The sequence below is a fragment of the Nyctereutes procyonoides genome, unplaced genomic scaffold, assembly GCF_905146905.1.
Source record: "Nyctereutes procyonoides isolate TBG_1078 unplaced genomic scaffold, NYPRO_anot_genome, whole genome shotgun sequence".
NCBI lineage: Eukaryota > Metazoa > Chordata > Mammalia > Carnivora > Canidae > Nyctereutes > Nyctereutes procyonoides.
This window is the reverse complement of record NW_026575133.1, coordinates 38146889-38164326: the sequence shown is the minus strand read 5'-3', so window position 1 is coordinate 38164326 and position 17438 is coordinate 38146889. Positions and strand designations below refer to the sequence as shown.

Below are 17438 nucleotides of genomic sequence, written 5' to 3'. Positions count from 1 at the left end.
AGCCACCCAGGCATCCCACAGGTTTATTGATTTTTAATTTTACCTGCATGGTGGTCATCAGGAGTGAACACTGAAGGGAGGGATGGTTTGCAAGCTTGTTACTATCTTCACAGGGGAAGGGAAGGGGAAAGGCCAGTCCTGGGAGAGCCGCTGATGTTTAGAAAGGATAAAGGGGCCCTTAGGAAAAGATCAGGAGACCTGATAGCTGGGGACAGTTTGGTGTAGTGCCAGCCTCTAGCCTCTCCCGTGCTGAGAGTCTGCCTTCCCTAGATGATGCACCTCTTGGGACAGAGACTTAACACAACTGAGTTCTCTGTTACGGAAGACCTGTTTGGGAGCGAGTGGAATGGTTCAGAGAGGTCCTCTTCCTGCATTTGCTGATTCTCAGAGTGATGCTTACATGCGGTTGCACATCTTGATTCCTACACAGGGCACTGGGTGTCCTTGGATGGTGGTGTCCTTTATTGACCTTACAGAGAGTCCGTAAGCACTTTCCCTTCAGAATGCACAAAGGAGTTTTCTCGTGCCATGCTTTGAGGGAGTTTCTGTGCACCCTGAAGGAAAGGCTGTGTGACCAGCTCTGCTGGAAGAAGGAAGGGCCCACTAAGCAGCAAGCACGTGTGGAGTTTGGGCCTGGTGTTACCTCTCTGTGACCACCATCTTGAAACATGAGACGCTCTGATAAATGTGCCGGTGGGCTAGCATTTCCAGAAAGGCTGCGTGTACTGTTGTTAGTGGATGGTAAGTGTATCTCGGGGTGGATGCGTCTGTAAACATAAATACTTGTTTTAGTGAATCTGTCTACAGTTTGTAGGTGTGCTAACCCTGATTGATGCGTTATGTGTGTTGTTTTTTTTTTTTTAAGACTTTATATAAGTAAGTTCTACACCCAGCCCGGGGCTTGAACTCCCAGCCCCGAGATCAAGCACCAGACACTGCACCGACCAAGCCAGCCAGGCGCCCCCATCATGTGTTCTTAATCTACAGGAAGAAGCATTCTTTTCTCATCTGGGTTGGCTACACTTTAAATTTGGTGAACTTAAACCGAGGGCCGTCTGTGTAATAAACACCCGGAGGAGGAGGATTCTCTGTCTTACCCAGTTTGTTTGGTTCCTGCAAAATTATAGCAGCGGCTACTACCACAAGTACAGCTCTCTCCCCATTGTGCTGTATTTATTTATACGTCTGCCTCTAGCCCAGAACCTAACTCGGTGCGGTGCCTAATGCCTAACTCCTAGTGAGTGCTCAATTGATATTTCTTGAAAGAATGAATGCTTAATAGGGCATTGGATGATGGTAGTAATCAAATTCAAATACCTCACTCCATCTAAGAGAGAAAAAAAAAAGGATCATATGTTTCAAAGTACAGAGGTGGAAGGGATACCGACACCCATCACTTGGAGGAACAGAATGAGAAGGGCGGTTGCCGCACGGGGGATGCCCTGCGGAGCTGGAAATGACCAGGAGGGCCGGGTGGCAGCGCCCGAGTCCACGTTGTCCATTTCCTGGCAGCTGACTTCTTCAAGATCATGCACTTTGTGATTTTTTTTCCCAAAAAAAAAAACATACGAAATTAAAGTTAGTCTAGTCCATTGCTTTAATGGAAAGAGCAAACTTCCACACTTTTTCCTTGGGCAGGTCGGCGATGCTACCTCTCTCTGCCTCTGGGTCTCCCCGTCTCCAGGGCGCTGGCTCTGCTAGGGTCGAGGTGCTGAAGTGTGACATGAATCCCGTTCCTGCAGATGCTGTGGTCATCTCAGGTCGTTGTTTACCACACGAGAACAAAGAGAAGTTTGCCTAGAAGGGAGAGAAAGGTTGTTTAACCAGAAAGGCGCTCTGAAAATTACAGATTCCTGTACAGTCAGCATTAATGTGCTGCTTTTCAAACATATAAATGGGGGATTGAATTGCAAGAATGTCAGCAATAAAGAGTGCATTTGTGGAATGATGACCTGATTGGCATCCCTGCCTTTTGAATGGCTGACGAGGTCTAATTGGCATATAACGCCCTATAAATTTATTAGCGTGCCTCGCCTGTCATTGGTGGACTCTCTACTGTTAACCACCAAGAAATTACCAATTTTCAGGAGTTAGTCACTCAAGTCGCACTATAACTAGGTTTAAAAGAAAAAAAGTGCACGCTGCTGGTGTTATAAATCAGGCCACTGCCTGATGCAGCACAGGCCTCCAGCTGCAAACGATCCCTTGGATTGGGAAGTTGGGACCCATGGAGTTGCAGGGAAGGGCCCACGTCCAGTTGGAGGCCCCCCTCCCCCGCTCCTCCGCACCCCTGCCCACATTCCCCTCTGGTTCTCCACCAGCACCAATGGCTGGTGCTGTCTTGCTGCCTGCCCCCTTTGCCAGCCCCCTCTCGGGCTCCAGCTGCTCAGGCCACCAATGGGCTGGCTGGAAATTGCAGTTTTGTGGTCGCTCACATCCAGGGCTTTGATGTTCCTATTGATACATTCAACCCTCAGGCACGTCATGCAAAGAGGACACATCTACCCTCTTATTTCAGGAACATAATAGAAATATTCAGGAGCAGACATAATTATTTCAATTACTTCTCTCTGGTGTTTGAGACGCACACACTCAAGAGTCACAAATTAGAAAATAATATTCACATGTGTCTTCTAATTGGTAACAGATTAGAGGCATTTTATCTTTTTAAATAATTTCCAAATGTGCCCCGAAGAGACTGGGAAGGAATGGGAGAAAGGTGTAGAAAGGCAAACACAGCTTTGCCAGACCAGCGCAACGCCCCCGTTTTGGCCGAGACCTCAGGACAGTGAGGTGTGGGAGGCCCTTCTGCAATGTGTTTTCAATTGTCCAGATTTTTGTTTTCATCGCTTTTTTCTCTACAAAACCTAGCAGAGATGGGGTGTCCCACATATGTACTGGCCCCACCTGTACACGTTCATGACATGTATGTCATGAATGCATTTTCGACCCCCCCCACCCATGCCCCATCTCTGTAGTCACGCCTTCCAGACGCACGCGCGCGCGCGCACACACACACATTTGCACACCTGGACTCAGTTTTAGGTCTCACCTACTTGCAGAGAGGAAACTGGTCTCGTCTGTGCCTCTGTGTCCAGGAATTTTGGAGAAATGTGGATGGAGGTTCCAGTGGGCCGGGGTCACCCAGCACACGGTGCTCTGGTTCACACACAGACAATGCCACTTTCCTCTAAATCGTAAGGTCTCTCTCAGTTCCTCTCTCATAATGGAATTTAGTTTTATCAAATCATGTTTTTAAAAACCCATAGTTTCGACTCAGGAAAACAGTTGGGCACTTTCTTACAGAACTAAACATGCGAGTCTGATAGAACCCAGCCACTGCACTCCTGGGCATTTATCCCAGAGAAATAAAAACTTAAGTTGACACAAAAACCTTTTTACTAATAAAGCTCATAGCAGCTTTATTTGTAACGGCCCAGGCATCCCTCAGCGGGATGGTTACACAAGCTGTAGTCCACCCGTAGCACAGAACGCTGCTCAGCAATGAAAAGGTGTGGACTGTTGACGTACACGAGAGCCTGGAGGAATCTCCAGAGTTATGTTGAATGAAAAAAGCACATCCCCAAAGATTACATGCTGTATGATTCCATTTATGGAGCATTCTTGAAATGACAGAGTTATAGAGATAGAGAACAGATTAGTGGTTGCCAGGGGTGAGGGATGGAGGGAACAGAGAAGGGGATGTGGTTACAAGAGGGTGAATGAGAGGAACCCCGGGAGTGGGAATGTTCCCCACCTGGACTGTGATGGCAATGGTGGGTGCAGGAACCTGACCTGGAAATAGGGTGAGGATTGCTTGGAACTAAAGCAGGTGCACAAACAGGTACGACAGATTACAAGTAAAACGGGGGATTTGCACGGGATGGCTGGATTCCATCGCTGTCAAGGTTGCCTGTTGTCAGGCTGTACTGTAGTTTCTCGAGATGTTACCATTGGGGGAAGCTAGCTGAGGGGGACATGGGATCTCCCCACCTTATGTCCTTAAACTACATGCAAATCTCAAAATGTAAGTAAAAAAATAAATAAAGCAAAATAAATGATGGCTTCTATAAAAAGATCAGGACTCCGTCGGGAAGTGACTCCTCTCAGATCTGGGAAAGTACAAGGGCAGCTGGGAATAGTTGCTATGCCGGAAAGCACAATGCTGTCAGGGACGAGAGGTGACGTGTCCTGAGTGGGCAGCTCCAGGAGGCTCCCAGTGGCCAGTCCTGGAACAGTGTAAGCCTCAAAAAGAGTAACACTGGTAGTAGGTTTTAGAACATACAGAATATTTTAACACCTGTGGGTCTCTGGCAATACTCCCAGAAGGAGGTATGGGGGGGTGGGTAGGCTCTTTACAGGAAATGGCAACTACTAATCAGAGAAAGAACGAACAGAACTAGAAAGTTCTGCAGGTGTCCTCAGCCTCCAGGATGGATCTCGAGGGATCCAGGTCACTTGTTAGTCATAAAGGGGAGAAGGTTCTGGACAGAGGACAGGTCTGGGGGCTGCTGCTTCACCTGTACTCAGCCTTTTAGTGGGACCACCCCCCAGTCTGTAACTCCTGATGGGGGGAGGGGAGCAGGGGCACCTGAATAGTGTCCTAGCCACAAATAAGCGACCCAAGTCAACTCAGACAAAACGAGATTGGAGGCTGTTGTACAGTACAAGCTTCTTGGACTCCTCAAAATTACCCATGTCATAAGAGACCAGGAAGAGGGGAGGGGATTGAGAGGACCATCACACGAAAGGAGATGTGGGGTACAGGGCGACCAGGTGCAGCGCAGCCTCATCAAATGACGTCTGGCTAGAAGAAAGGTTCAGCTCTCGAGGGTGTTGGGGATCACTTGGGGAAAGCTGAGTGTGGACTATGTGTTGTCGATAACAGAGTTATGTTGGTGTTAAGTTGCTTGGGTGTAATAGCAGCCGTCATGATCCAGGCACACAACATGAGTATCACACAGTGGTGTCACATGGGGAGGAGAAGATAGCACTCATGTTCTGGACTATTTTTTTTCTGGACTATTTTTTAATTGTGACAAAATATAAGTGACATAAAATTTACCATTTTTAATCAGTTTTAAGTGTACAGTTCAGTGTCATCAAATATGTTCACATTGTTTTGTGACCATCACCACCATCCCCTCCAGAACTTTTGCATCATCCCAAATGGAAACTCTGACCCCACTGAGCACTGCCTCTCCATCCCCCTCCCCGAGCCCCTGGCGCCCACCATTCTACCATTTGTCTCTAGGATTTTGACTCTTCTGGTACCTCGTAGAAGAGGAATCCTGTAATATTTGTCTCTCTGTGACTGGCTTACTTTGCTCAGCATAATGTCCTTGTTGTTCATCATTGCTGTAGCATGGGACAGAGAATCCCATTCCGTTCCCTTTTATGGCTGAATAATATTCCATTATATGGATAGACCACGTTGTGCTTATCCATTCATCTGCTGACGGACACTGAGGTTGCTTCCATGTTTTGACTACTGTGAATAATGCTGTTGTGAAAGTGGGTGTCCAAGTATCTCTTCAGGGTCCAGCTTTCAGTTTCTCTGCCTATATACTCATAAGTGGCTCTGCTGGTCATATGGTAATACGATGGTTAATCTTTAGAGGAACTGCCCTATTATCTTCCCAGACTCTAGATTTCTGACACATTTAAATAGTGTTGGCTATCTCAGAGAAATCCACTTTTTCTAAATGGTTCGTGTTCTGACATTTCTCAGTGGACCAGAGATAGCTTTGCCACCAACTTTAAAGCAACCAGACTACCCAGGGGGCACCTGGGTGGCTCAATTGGTTAAGCATCCAACTCTTGATTTCTTTTTTTTTTTTTTGAGACTTTATTTATTCATGAGAGATGCAGAGAGAGAGAGAGAGAGAGAGAGAGAGAGACTTAGGCAGAAAGAGAAGCAGGCCCCTCACAAGGAGCTGTATGGGGGACCCGATCCTGGAACTCCAGGATCACGCCCTGAGCCGAGGGCAGATGCTCAACCACTGAGCCACCCAGGCATCCCTAACTCTTGGTTTCATCTCAGGTCATGTTCTCATGGTCCTGGGATCAAGCCCCACGTTGGGCTCTGTGTTCAGCACAGAGTCTGCTTCAGATCCTCTCTCCCTCTCCCTTCCCCTGCTCACACTCGTGTGCTCTCTCTCTCTCTCTCAAATAAATAAAGAAATCTAAAGCAACTGGACCATCCAGGACCAACTAGAGAATTTGTGGGGCATAGTGAAGAATCAAAACGTGAGGCCCTTGTTTGGTAACATCAGGAATTTCAAAACAGGAGAACATGAAACCAAGCGTGGGCCCCTGGGACAAGGGCCCTAGGTGTGTCTTCAGAGTTTGCACCCCCATGAAGCCAGCCTGGGCTAGTGAACCCCTGGAGTCTTCTCTGTACCAGTGTTTAAGGATTTCCTCCCCAGAAAAAAGCTGGACAGAATTTTAATGTCACGTTATCAAAAAGAATGACAACTGGGCAAGTTAAACGCTGTGTCAGTTGTGGAAAATAAAACATCTGACCAGTTTCTGCCTCCTGATCCAATTAGTTAGATGTTAGGGGATTTTCATGAAAGAATTAACTTTAGCTTGTTAAAGAATCATGCTTTCCTTACTCTAGAGAATTCATAAATACACTGTGGTGAGTCATTCTCAAGATCACCTCTGCACCTGCACAGGACCAAACTTAGAAAAAAAAAGTACCTAGTGAGGATGTAGGCTCCTAGTTGGGCCTAATATTTTCAACATTTAAGATCATTTGAGAAAGAATAAACAGCCATTACCCATTTGTTGGGTTTTTCTCAATGAGGGACATCTAGGTTTTAGTACAGTTAAGTATATTTTACCAAGCGTGTGGGTCAAGCTGGTGGCTGATCTGGTTAGTATCTTTCAGTACGTTCCTGTGTTCTCCTATTTTGAAAAAAATGAACATGCAAATTCATTTTCAATGCCTTTTCCATTTGCTTACCCTCTGGAGTGCATTTCCTCTTGTAAAATCTGTTCCATTCTTGTTTATCATTGTTTTGTTTGGCTGTTGAGAAACCACATGACTATTCCCATCTCCACACACCCAAATTAAAAGGAAAAGAAGATTGAGAAGACTCTCTATTGTTCAAAATCATTTGTCTTATATGCTTTTTTATAAAACATACCATAACTGAAAAGTACAAGTTTTAGAGCCACCTGGCAGTTTTTACTAGAAAGCTGCTCAGAGCTCTGCATTGCTTTGCGAGCATGCCTCCAGCCTGTAACCTGCAGGCTTCCCGCTCTCTCTGCGTGTTTAACAACCACTTAGGGGACAGGTGTTTGAGAAGCCACCGGGTCATGCTTGGCCTTCTGCAATTACTCCGTCTTGTCCCTTGATTTTGTGTTTAAGAAGAGCCCCAGAGGTTCCACTCCCTGGCATTTAAAGGGCACTGGGGCACATAGAGCAGAGGCTTTAATCCATTTTACAGTATTCCGAGCGGAGGGAAAGGACCATTTCTCTTCCCTTATCTGTTTATGATGCGATATGTTCCAAAGCGGATCCCATCAGCCACTGTTATGGTGAACTTAATTCGCTGTGATGGGGGTCCTACCACCAGGGCTGCCGCAAGGGCTGCCGAGGCGCGTCCCGTTTCATGCCACATTACGCGGGATCTAGGACCGCCTCACCTGACTAGCTCAGGCTCCCTCTTGCTTGGCACAGATTTATCGGAATTTATGGTCTCACACAGTTCACATTTTTTCCTAATGTTGAAGTACAGAAACATCCAGTGTGTGCGTGGCTACTGTTGCTTCGCCATGATTACAATATGAAAACACTCGCTCAGTTTGCAAATTAATTTGCAAACTTAATTTGTCAAACTAGCTTTGCACAGAATGATAAAGGTGTCTACTAGAATCCCAACAAGCAAACATGTCTGGGAGTGGAACATGACATGGGAGCACAGGGTCAGTAAGAGTTTGTGGGTCAAGGCAGTTTTTCCTTTAACTTCCTACATTTTGCTGTGTTGTTTTTACAATAGATTAGAAAATGGGGAGAAATCTGAAAATAAAAACATGTGGCTGCTTCTGAAATAGTCTGGGCATTCCACCTTTCTCTCCTGGTATCCAGAGTTTCCAGAAAGATTTTCTTAACAGTCATACTTGCTCTGAGCTGCCCTCAGTGCCCCCCTCTTCACCCCCTGTGCCTGGGCTCCCTTCTTCCAGGCCAGGCCCTGCCTCTCCTTCCCCCCACACCTACCCTGTATAACCGGTCACCTCCCCAGTGGGTAGTTAGAGGTTGGCAAGAGATGGGCTCTGGGGCCCATGCTGTGATTCCAGGGACCAGAAAGTCAGCATGAGCAGATTCTCTGATTCTGGGATTAAGTTCCCATGAGTGGAGCCTGAGAATGCAGTTCAGGTCACTCTTGGAGGGCTGCAGGCTGGGCCAGTGACCCCACTTTCATTGGCCACGGTGCTGGTGGCAGGAGTATGGCATCTGTAGATCCTGCAGGACTGGACCAGGAGAGGCCCCACCAATGCTCCTGCCTATAACAGTGAGCATGGGCTGGGCCCCAGATGGATGGTTGGAAGCTCCAAGTGAGTGGCTGCCTGGGGGCCATGTGTTCTATAGGCAGTTGTGTCCCCATTGCAAGCTTGACTGAGGCCTTCCTTCGAGTGGACTCTGTGAGAGGAGGAAGGCCCAGCTGGACATCAGCCCAGCAGTGCAGGGCTCCCCCAGCCAGTAAGGCAGCACCCGCCTTTGTTCTATCATGACTACTTACCTCTCAAGCAGATGTCCCCTTAAACTTCAGAGTCACTAGGCCTTCAAATCACCCAGCCTCTCCAGAGGGGCAATAGAGGCCCAGGAGAAGGGTTGCCAGGCCAGCCATGGCCCTCCCAGAGATGTCCAGGTCTCTTCTTTGTGACCACCTGGCACATCGTAGACAACAAACAGTTTGTGAGGATGGAGCTGGATCTCGTCCATAATTAGCCGAATGTCTCCCCCTTCCCAGGCCAACTCAAGCTTATGCCCCAGCCTAACTTCTCCTTTATGCCTATTCTGAGATTGCCAAGGAGAATCTCTGCAGCTTGTCCCAAAACTTGAGAGGGGTGATATTGTACCTGCCCTGTGGCTTATAGCTTGGCCACGTTCCGAGCAGACAGGTGTTGGGAGGCGCCCTGTGCCTATGACAGCAGAGCCACAGGGGCCCCAGGTCTAGGCCTGAATCCCAGACGCAGGTGTGAGTGTGAGACCCAACTCTGCTCATGGCGCTAGCACTCCCATCCACAGCCTTCTGGGTGGAAGCTGACCTGAGCCAGCCTGCACCGGGCGTGCAGTGCCCCTGAGCACATGATCCTACCTCCCGGGCTGCCCGCGACAGCACCTGCGCCCAGAGCCACCCGCCCCCAACACCTGCAGCTGGGTGCATTTAACTATGACTCACAGAAGTAATAAGCCTAATACAGTTGACTTTGTTTAATTAATAATGATTCTGTTCTGTTCCTCCGAGCTCATAAAACACCCTGCAGGTTGGCAAAAAACACTCATAATATTGATCAGAAGTCAGGCAGGATATTTATTTTGTCTTTGCCCCATGAGCATAAATCCTTGCCCGTTGCCTCCTGCTCTCTGCATACGGGATTTACAGTGGCCAGTTTCTTAAAAGCTTTCGGTAATTAAGGAATAAATATCCATCGGTCTTTGTTGGCCGTCCTCCCTTAGCAACGCGGCTGGGGGAGAAGGCATGCATGCCAGGGGCAGCCAAGTGCTCAGTGCTCGGCCCAAGGCGGCCTGAGGTCTTCCCCTGCAGAGAGAGGAAGCCCCCTGTTTAACTAACATATTGCACCAGCCCCCCTCCATGCCTCCCTCCTCCGTTCCTGCTTTGCTTGAGGCAGAAAGACGCTTTGGAAATTCCTTGCTGCTAGCTAGCCCTGTCTTTCCTCTCCTGTCTCAGTCCCCGTCCCCATGTAAGCCGAGCGTGTCTCCTCCTCACCACCAAGGACAGTCCTTCACTCGCATATACTTTGTTCCAGAATCTCTTTTAAAATGAGTGTTGACAAATCCTCACCCAGCCTATGAAGAGGGAAGAGAGATGTTTCCGAAAAGAACAATGTGACAAGTGACAGGCTTCCCCCAAAAAATCCTCGGTGTTTTAACGTTTTGGGGGGAGGGGTTCCCATAAAAAACAAATACATTCGACTTGACACCGAGGAGGCTTTCAGGAAAGGCCATTGCTGGCCCATGTCGTACAGAGGCGTCCAGAAAGCCTCTTTCATGCGGAGTGGAAAGCTACGGCCAGATCCTCCAGGGAGCGCCGCTCGTGACACCCCCAAGGATCACGGGTCCGTGAGGACCCAGCGTGGCGTCTGGTCACCGCTCCCGTGTCTGTGCCCTGCATGACTTGTCTCCTGGACTGCCGCAGAGCAGTGCCGAGAGCCAGTCAGAAGCTTTGTGGTTATTTGCTAAAAACTGCCTTTTCTGGGAATCCAACCCATTAACCTGGTTCCCCCTTGGCAGCCTGCTGAGCCCTCCCTGCCAGACTTAAAATGCAGCCGATGGCAGTTCTGTGCGACTGCATCCTCGCAGCTCTGTGATGCGTGGGGAGCGGGGACGGGCGCACCGCATCAAGATGCCACTTCTCTGAGGACAGTGGCCTGTGGCTAGCCTGGCTCTTCCTTCTCTCTCTGGGTTCCCCCACGGACCTCCCTGACAGTGACCGAGATTCCCTCTCTGGGATGCAGCTGCTGGGGAGCACTGGCGCTCAGGCCCCTCACCCCGTGGTGCTCCCATCATGGGTCCTGGTATCCGGCATGTTCTTTTGCACTCACTTTTCTTGCATATGTGTTCTCCTTTCTCTTCTTCTGTATTTTTAATGATTTTGGTGAGGGAAGAAATGGCAGTGTTTAGAAGGGCGCTGTCCTATGCAAGCAGCAGTGGGAATGTTCTAGATCACGTGCACTGTCCGAGACAACAATCACAGGCTCCGCGTTGCTGCTGCACACCTGGAGTGTGTGAGGGCTGTCTAGGGAACCAAGTGGACTTGTTATTTTATCTTGATGAAACTTAGATGCCAGCAGGTGGCCTAGGCCGCCTGGTTGGGTGGTGCAGCTCTGTCCCTAACAGCTCTGTCCTTTACAGGACTCATACCTAACCCTTCCCCACAGAGAAGGATCCGGTGTTGAGGTAGCAAAAGAGAGCCTATGGGCAGAGCAGTACCACACACCCACCCAAAAGCCCTCTGTGCAAGTGCTAACCTGGGGTCAGGTCTCTGGTTTGGGAGGCAGTGGAGCCCGGAGGAGGAGCCCAGCCAGTGAGGCCCGGGGTCGGCCTCTTGGCCCTTGCAGGTGGGGGACCCAGAACAACTGTCCTCCCCACTGTGGCTCACCTTAGGTACCAAACGGGAGCTATGACATTCATGGTTGCATTCCTAGTCTGCATGACAGAGTCCAGCCATTTTTTTTTTAAGATTTTATTTATGTATTAGAGACCGTGCAGGAGCGGGAAGAGGGGTGGAGGGAGGAGGCTGCCCTCTGAGCAGGGAGCCCGATGTAGGGCTCCATCCCAGGACCCTGAGATCCTGACCTGAGCCGAAGGCAGACACTTAACCCACCAAGTGCCTAGGCCACCTCAAGTCAAGCCACTTTAATAGTGACTCTTGCCTTGTATATCAACATGTGCACACAGGCTGCTCACCGAAAACCCATGCTTGGCTCACGCGGAGTTGTAAACAGTGGTGGAGAAAGGATGAGAGGCTCAAGGCTTGTGCAGCAAATGTGGAGGGCGGTGGTCTGGCGAATTCATGCGGGAGGCTGTCCTGTGGCCGCGTATCTGCTCACGGAGGGAGAGAGAGGTGCCAGCCCAGTCCTGGGCAGCTCGAGGTGCTGGGGATGCCCAGCCCTTCCCAGGACACCCGTCCAGTTCTGAGGACAGATGACCCTCTTGATCATTGTCTTTGCCGTAGTAATCATCAGCACCATCCACATCTTGCCCTGGCAGCCTTCTTGGCTTCCAGATACCTCTGTCCAATCTCCTTTGGCTAGTCAGCGACCCTCCTGCCTCCCCAGGAGTTGAGCACTGCAGTGGTGCTGCCTGCACTGGGCACAGTGGCCCTGACTCCGTGACTGGACCCCGTAACCCAAGGCAGGACCCAGTGCAGCCCGCACACACCAAGCAGTCCCAGGCACTGGAATGAAGCTCTACTTGCCCCCAACCCCAGCCGTGCACATTTTCTTTTGCAAGCATAAGTGCTCATTTCTGTCCTTGGCCCGCCCCCTTCTTGATCATCCTTTGACTCTAACCTTGATCCTGTCATCCGCTGAGTTCGCTGCCCCTGCCATCTCTGTGTATCACCTGGCTTATATTAATAGGCCCCAGGAGTTATTGGTGCCACCCCAGCCAGGATGGCACGAACCTCGGCACACACTCAGTCCGGAAGGCCCTGCTGCCCACTCCAGCGTGTCTCCATACAGGCCATCGTGGCGAGCCAAGGCCCCAGCCACAGCAGGTCCCCAAGGCCCATCTTAAAGGCCAGGGCTGGTCTGGGAGCCTCCCTGTGGCCCACCAGCTGGTAGCGTCCTCCTCCCACAGCCCGTCCTGCCTGGCCAACTCCGGGCTCCCTGGCTCTTCACGGTCCAGCTGCTCTGCTTCAAAATAGGAAGAGCTGTCCTTTGGAGACTGTGTGCCCTTTCACCTCTTCTGCAACTTGGAACAAAACTGTCCCTATCTTCTTTTTTCCCTGAAGCTTTTCAGAAAAAGGCCTTTCCGTTTTGTCATGATTTCTCAAAATACGGCCACGACTCTACCATATCAAGTGCATTTTGCTTAGCATCTGGTACATAGCTCCTTTGTGAAAACATGTAACATGCCCGGGGTCCCTTTAAGAGCCTGGTGTGACTGGGAATTCTCAATAAAGCCTGTTTCCGTCATCATCATCTTCACCCTCAGCATCGCCGCAGCAAGTGCTCCCAGGACTTGGAGGCTGCACCTCATCAGCTGTGCCAGGTGGTCCTTGATGGTGCCAGGGGTTGTTTCTGTCCGGCAAGCCCTAAAATATGCAGGCTGCAGGTGGGATGCGTCCCAGGGATCATCTTTGAGGGGCACGCAGAGCCTTGGCCATGTCAAGGTCAAGTGTGGCAAAGGCTTGTCTGTCGGACAGCAGGACCAGAGCACATCCTGGCCTGGGAGACCCTGATAGACTCTGTGGATGCAGGGCTCCAGGGACTGGGGCTCCACGTGTCCTCTGATCCCCAAATCCTGTGCTCAGTACCTGGCCCGGCCCACGGCTTGGGCACCAAGCAGTTCCTGGCCCTGGGGCAGGAGGAGGTGGAGGGCCACCTAATAAAGGGGGGGTTTCGTTTCTGGCGGGAAGAGAAGAAAATGTTTACTATGGCACCTTCGATTGTATCTTTTCTCTTTATTTTGGGGGACTGGGTCAGTGTCTTTCTCCTGATTAGTTGCCCGTTCTCTCATTTTCTCTCGCTCCCGTGCGGTTGATTTATTTAAAGGTGTGTCAGCACGGGGCTCAAATGAGGAGCTGGGCCTCCTTCTTTCTGCTGACGGCCGGCCGTGCCAATAAGTCATTTTTTAGCTCATTAGCTAACGGAGGCTGTGAGCAGTGGGCCTCCAGGGGATTGGAATGAGGTGAAGTGATCTACTGCTGGCTACGCTGCTCTTGAACTGGCCTTCCTTGGGGAAAATGAAAGGCTCAGCCAAGACAAGCGGGGGATCCCAGAAGTAAGATTGGAACATAAGAGTAACAATTAGCGCATTTGTGCTTTGGCATCTGGATTCTTAGGGCAAATGGTTTTAGACCGAATATTCTCATAGAAACGGTCATTACCAGTGTCCATCTTTCACATGTTAACTGTTGGCACAGAAACCAGATGGCAATGATGGAGACTGTGGTTGTCCAGGACATTAGTCCGACTAGGCTACTCGAACAATACCACAGATCAGATGGCTGTGATAACAGAAATGTATTTTCTTACAGTTCTAGAGGCCACAAGGTCAAGGTCAAGGTGCTGGGGTCGGTTTCTGGTGAGAGCTCTTCATGGCTTATAGACGGTGACCTCACATGGAGAGAGAGAGATCCTTGTGTCTCTTCCTCCTCTTGTAGGGACACCAGTCCCACTGGAGTAGGGCCCCACTTCTGTGATCCCGCTTAACCTTAACTATAGACACACCAGGGTTAGGGCTTCAGCATATACGTTTTGGGGAACACAGTTCAGTCCCTAGCCCCCAGGAAGACTTAAGGCATCTCAAGGCCATGGATGGGGGCTAACCACACTTGGCCCCAGACACCCTGACAGCCATGAGATCCTTCAGACTGGCTGAGCACCCCTCGCCCAGCGTCCCGAGCCCCTCTGGCCTGTGGTAGGCTGTGGAGGGTGGTCACAGGACGCCACTAGGTTTGTCAGGACCCTGGGCTGAGGGCCCCCACCTCACCCTGCCGAACACAACGACAGCCCAGATTTAGAAACCTAAAGCATCCAGCAGGCATTTGACCCTCACAGGCCCCCAGGCCATCAAGTCCCCTTTGTCACACACATCAGCCCCACAGGTGAGTTCACAGGTGCCAGATAGCGATTGTGCATCCGTAAAGATGCTGATTCCATCACAGCAGCACCAACAGCTGCCTCTTGCAGGGCAACTCCTGTGGCTGACACACCCTCCAAACATGTGGCCTCAGCTCTAAAACCACCCTGCCCACAGTAGACATCACTGTGCCCACTTTACAGATGAGGAAGGAAGCCAGAGCCCAAGGGGTCACAGAAGGTGCAGAAGTCTACACCAAGAGGAGGAACAGAGCAGGCCCGTAGATGCCATGTCTCCATTGCCAAGAACCAGGGCCTTGTAGCTCTGTGGCGATTCTCTTCTCCCACCATGGCTACTGTGGAAAGGCCACAGGGTGAAGGTTACCCCCTCATTTGTCAGGTTGCATGGTGACCACAGGACTTGGGTTCTAGATAACAGCAAGTGCTTGAGCATGGATAGGGCTCTCTGAATCAGCAAAACCCCCATGCCCTCCTGAGCTCTCCAGTCCTACCAACTGGATTTCAGTTGCTAAAAAGTGTTCCTAGTGCATGCATGAGACCCAGGAGCCAGCATGGAAAGCATCTGGTTTTAAACAGAGAAGTTGTGGTGAAGAGCTCTGGTTTCACATGAGAAAGGCCACGCATTAAAACAGCTCTGGGGGCGGTGGGTGCAGGTGGACGTGAGGCTGGAAGAGGCAGTCCTCACCTAGAAGGCCACTTGGAGGCTTTGTGCCCTCATAGTGTGCCTTTCGGGGAGCCGCCCCCAGTATCAAGCCCGCTTTCTGTATTTGCATTGGTGGAGGTTCTGAAGGCCTGTTGGTTAATAGTCACCTTGCTCCAACTCTGCGGGGGTCACAGGTGGACCGGCTGGGAAGAGTTCAAGCCTCAGGCCTTCCCTTGCCGGAATGCTCTCCGAGAACCTGTTCCTAATTTCATATACATCACATCAGAGCCTTTCTCCTGAAGAATCTCCCAAAATAGTATTCATCCCCATAAAATCGGGATCCACCTTTGTTATGTATTATAAACGGCACCGAATTTGAAAACCAAGGAACAGTTTAAACAGGACAAATCACTGAGAAGCATGTTGAGTTCGTGAATCCAGGGGATCTTGTGTGGGGTGACCAGGCTCCAGGCCAGAAAGATACACACTTCCCCCAGGAGAACATGCCAGCCGCCAGGGAGGACTCAGAGGCTGTGGGCTGTCCTCAGTCCTTGGCTGGGGTATCCGAATATTAAAAAGAGAATTGGATAATTACATTGAGGGCAATAGTTACATGTTCGGTTCTGTTTTATCCCTGGGTGATTTGGCAATGTGCATTAAAACCCACCAGAGCAGAATAAAACAGCTCTGATTTTAATACTTGCCCCAAAAACGAGAGTTAGCAAATTGGAACTTGAAAATCTGGACGCATCCTTCACCACTGTCCCTTTTCATTTCGTTCACGTCTTGCTCCTGCTCTTTGGTGATTTATGAAATGCATCAACGTATGTTAAATACATTTTAAATAAGGTTTCTTTAATACCATGAGAAACATGATTTGTTTGGAGTGTTTTGCCTTTGTCCTGCCCAATGCTTTTGTGCTTGTATTTTGGCCCAAGTAGGGAGAGGGTGCCTGCTGCCTGCGCCAGAGTCCCGGGGCGCGGGGTACAGGGCGCGCAGTGCAGTGCGGGTGCAGGTTCTCAGCTGCAGCCCCGTGTTTGTCCTGGAAATCTCCGCATGAAAAGGGTCGGGGGTCACTCTGGGGTCACTCGCATGTACCAGGAAGTGAAGCAAAACTAATCCAGATTTACTCCTGGAAGTATTTGTTTGCCTAAGTATTTAAAAACAGATTAGGGCTAACCCGACACTAGATCACTAGGAACAATGTAAACACGGGTAAAAGGTGTAAACAAGGCCTTTTTTCTGTACCTCGGAAGAAAAAATGTCATGGTTAATGAGTTTTCTTTCTAGAGTATCACGGAGGCCCTAAGTGATTCTCTGTGTAGTTTGTAGCTATGTACCCTGACTCTTCCCCAGGAGGAAACGCTGGATTTTAGGAGGAGGCAGTTGCAAAGCTGTGTTACTATTTGTCTCAGTAATGACAGTCACTCCTCTGTAGGGCTGTCCTTTCATCTCTCTTGGTCCTCATCAAAACACATCAGTCCAGCTAAGGGCGTCCCACCTGCCTGCACCCCAGGGCACTCACGCCCCCTCCAGACTTGCCCCCCAGACTCATGCCCCCAGACTTGCCCCCCATAGACTCCCACCCCCAGACTCACACCCATAGACTCACCCCCCAGACTCGACCCCTAAACAATTCTGCCAGACTCACCCTCCTGGGAGCCCTCCCCAGGCTCGGCCCCCACCCCACTCAGCCTTCAGACCCCCCCACCTCAAGAGCTGCTAGTGAAACCTCCCTTCCTGCTCCTGCTGCTCCTGTTGGCCCCTGGCGGTGCTGCAGAGCTGTGAGGATGGCGGGGCTGCTTTAAGTGCCCCTCACAGGCCATTTGTAGAAACTGAAACCCACCAACACACCTTGCAGCTGGTTTCTTCCTTTCTCTCTTTACCTCCTCTTCCCATTACCCCCCTCTGCCCCCCTCCCCGTATGCCCAGCACTCCTTCCAGAGGTCACAGGCAGCATCCTGTCCAGCTTGGACCCTGACAACCCCCCAGGTCAGGGGGGCACACTCCCAGCAGGCCACGCTGCAGGGGGAAGGGCAGCCGCTGCAGCGGAATGGGGCCTTCCCCTCCTGCGCCCCTTAGTTCAGCTCTGGCCTCGGGCCGCCTGGGCCACCTGCCTTGTCTCAGGGCTGGGCCCTGGAACACCTTGACCTTCCCCAGGTATCCAGAGAGTAGCTGAGTTAGTCTGCTTGTCTCTTCCAGACCTTCCCCCAATTGGGGTGTCTGGTTTCATACGTGGGCCTGGAGCGAGATGGTCCTTAACTGAAGTATT

At 50.5% G+C, this 17438-nt stretch overlaps 1 protein-coding gene across 6 annotated transcripts in view; it reads left to right on the top strand.

Moving 5' to 3' along the window:
- Positions 1-17438, top strand: part of AGAP1 (ArfGAP with GTPase domain, ankyrin repeat and PH domain 1) — a 533866-nt gene that overhangs the window by 506817 nt on the left and 9611 nt on the right. The window lies entirely within an intron of this gene.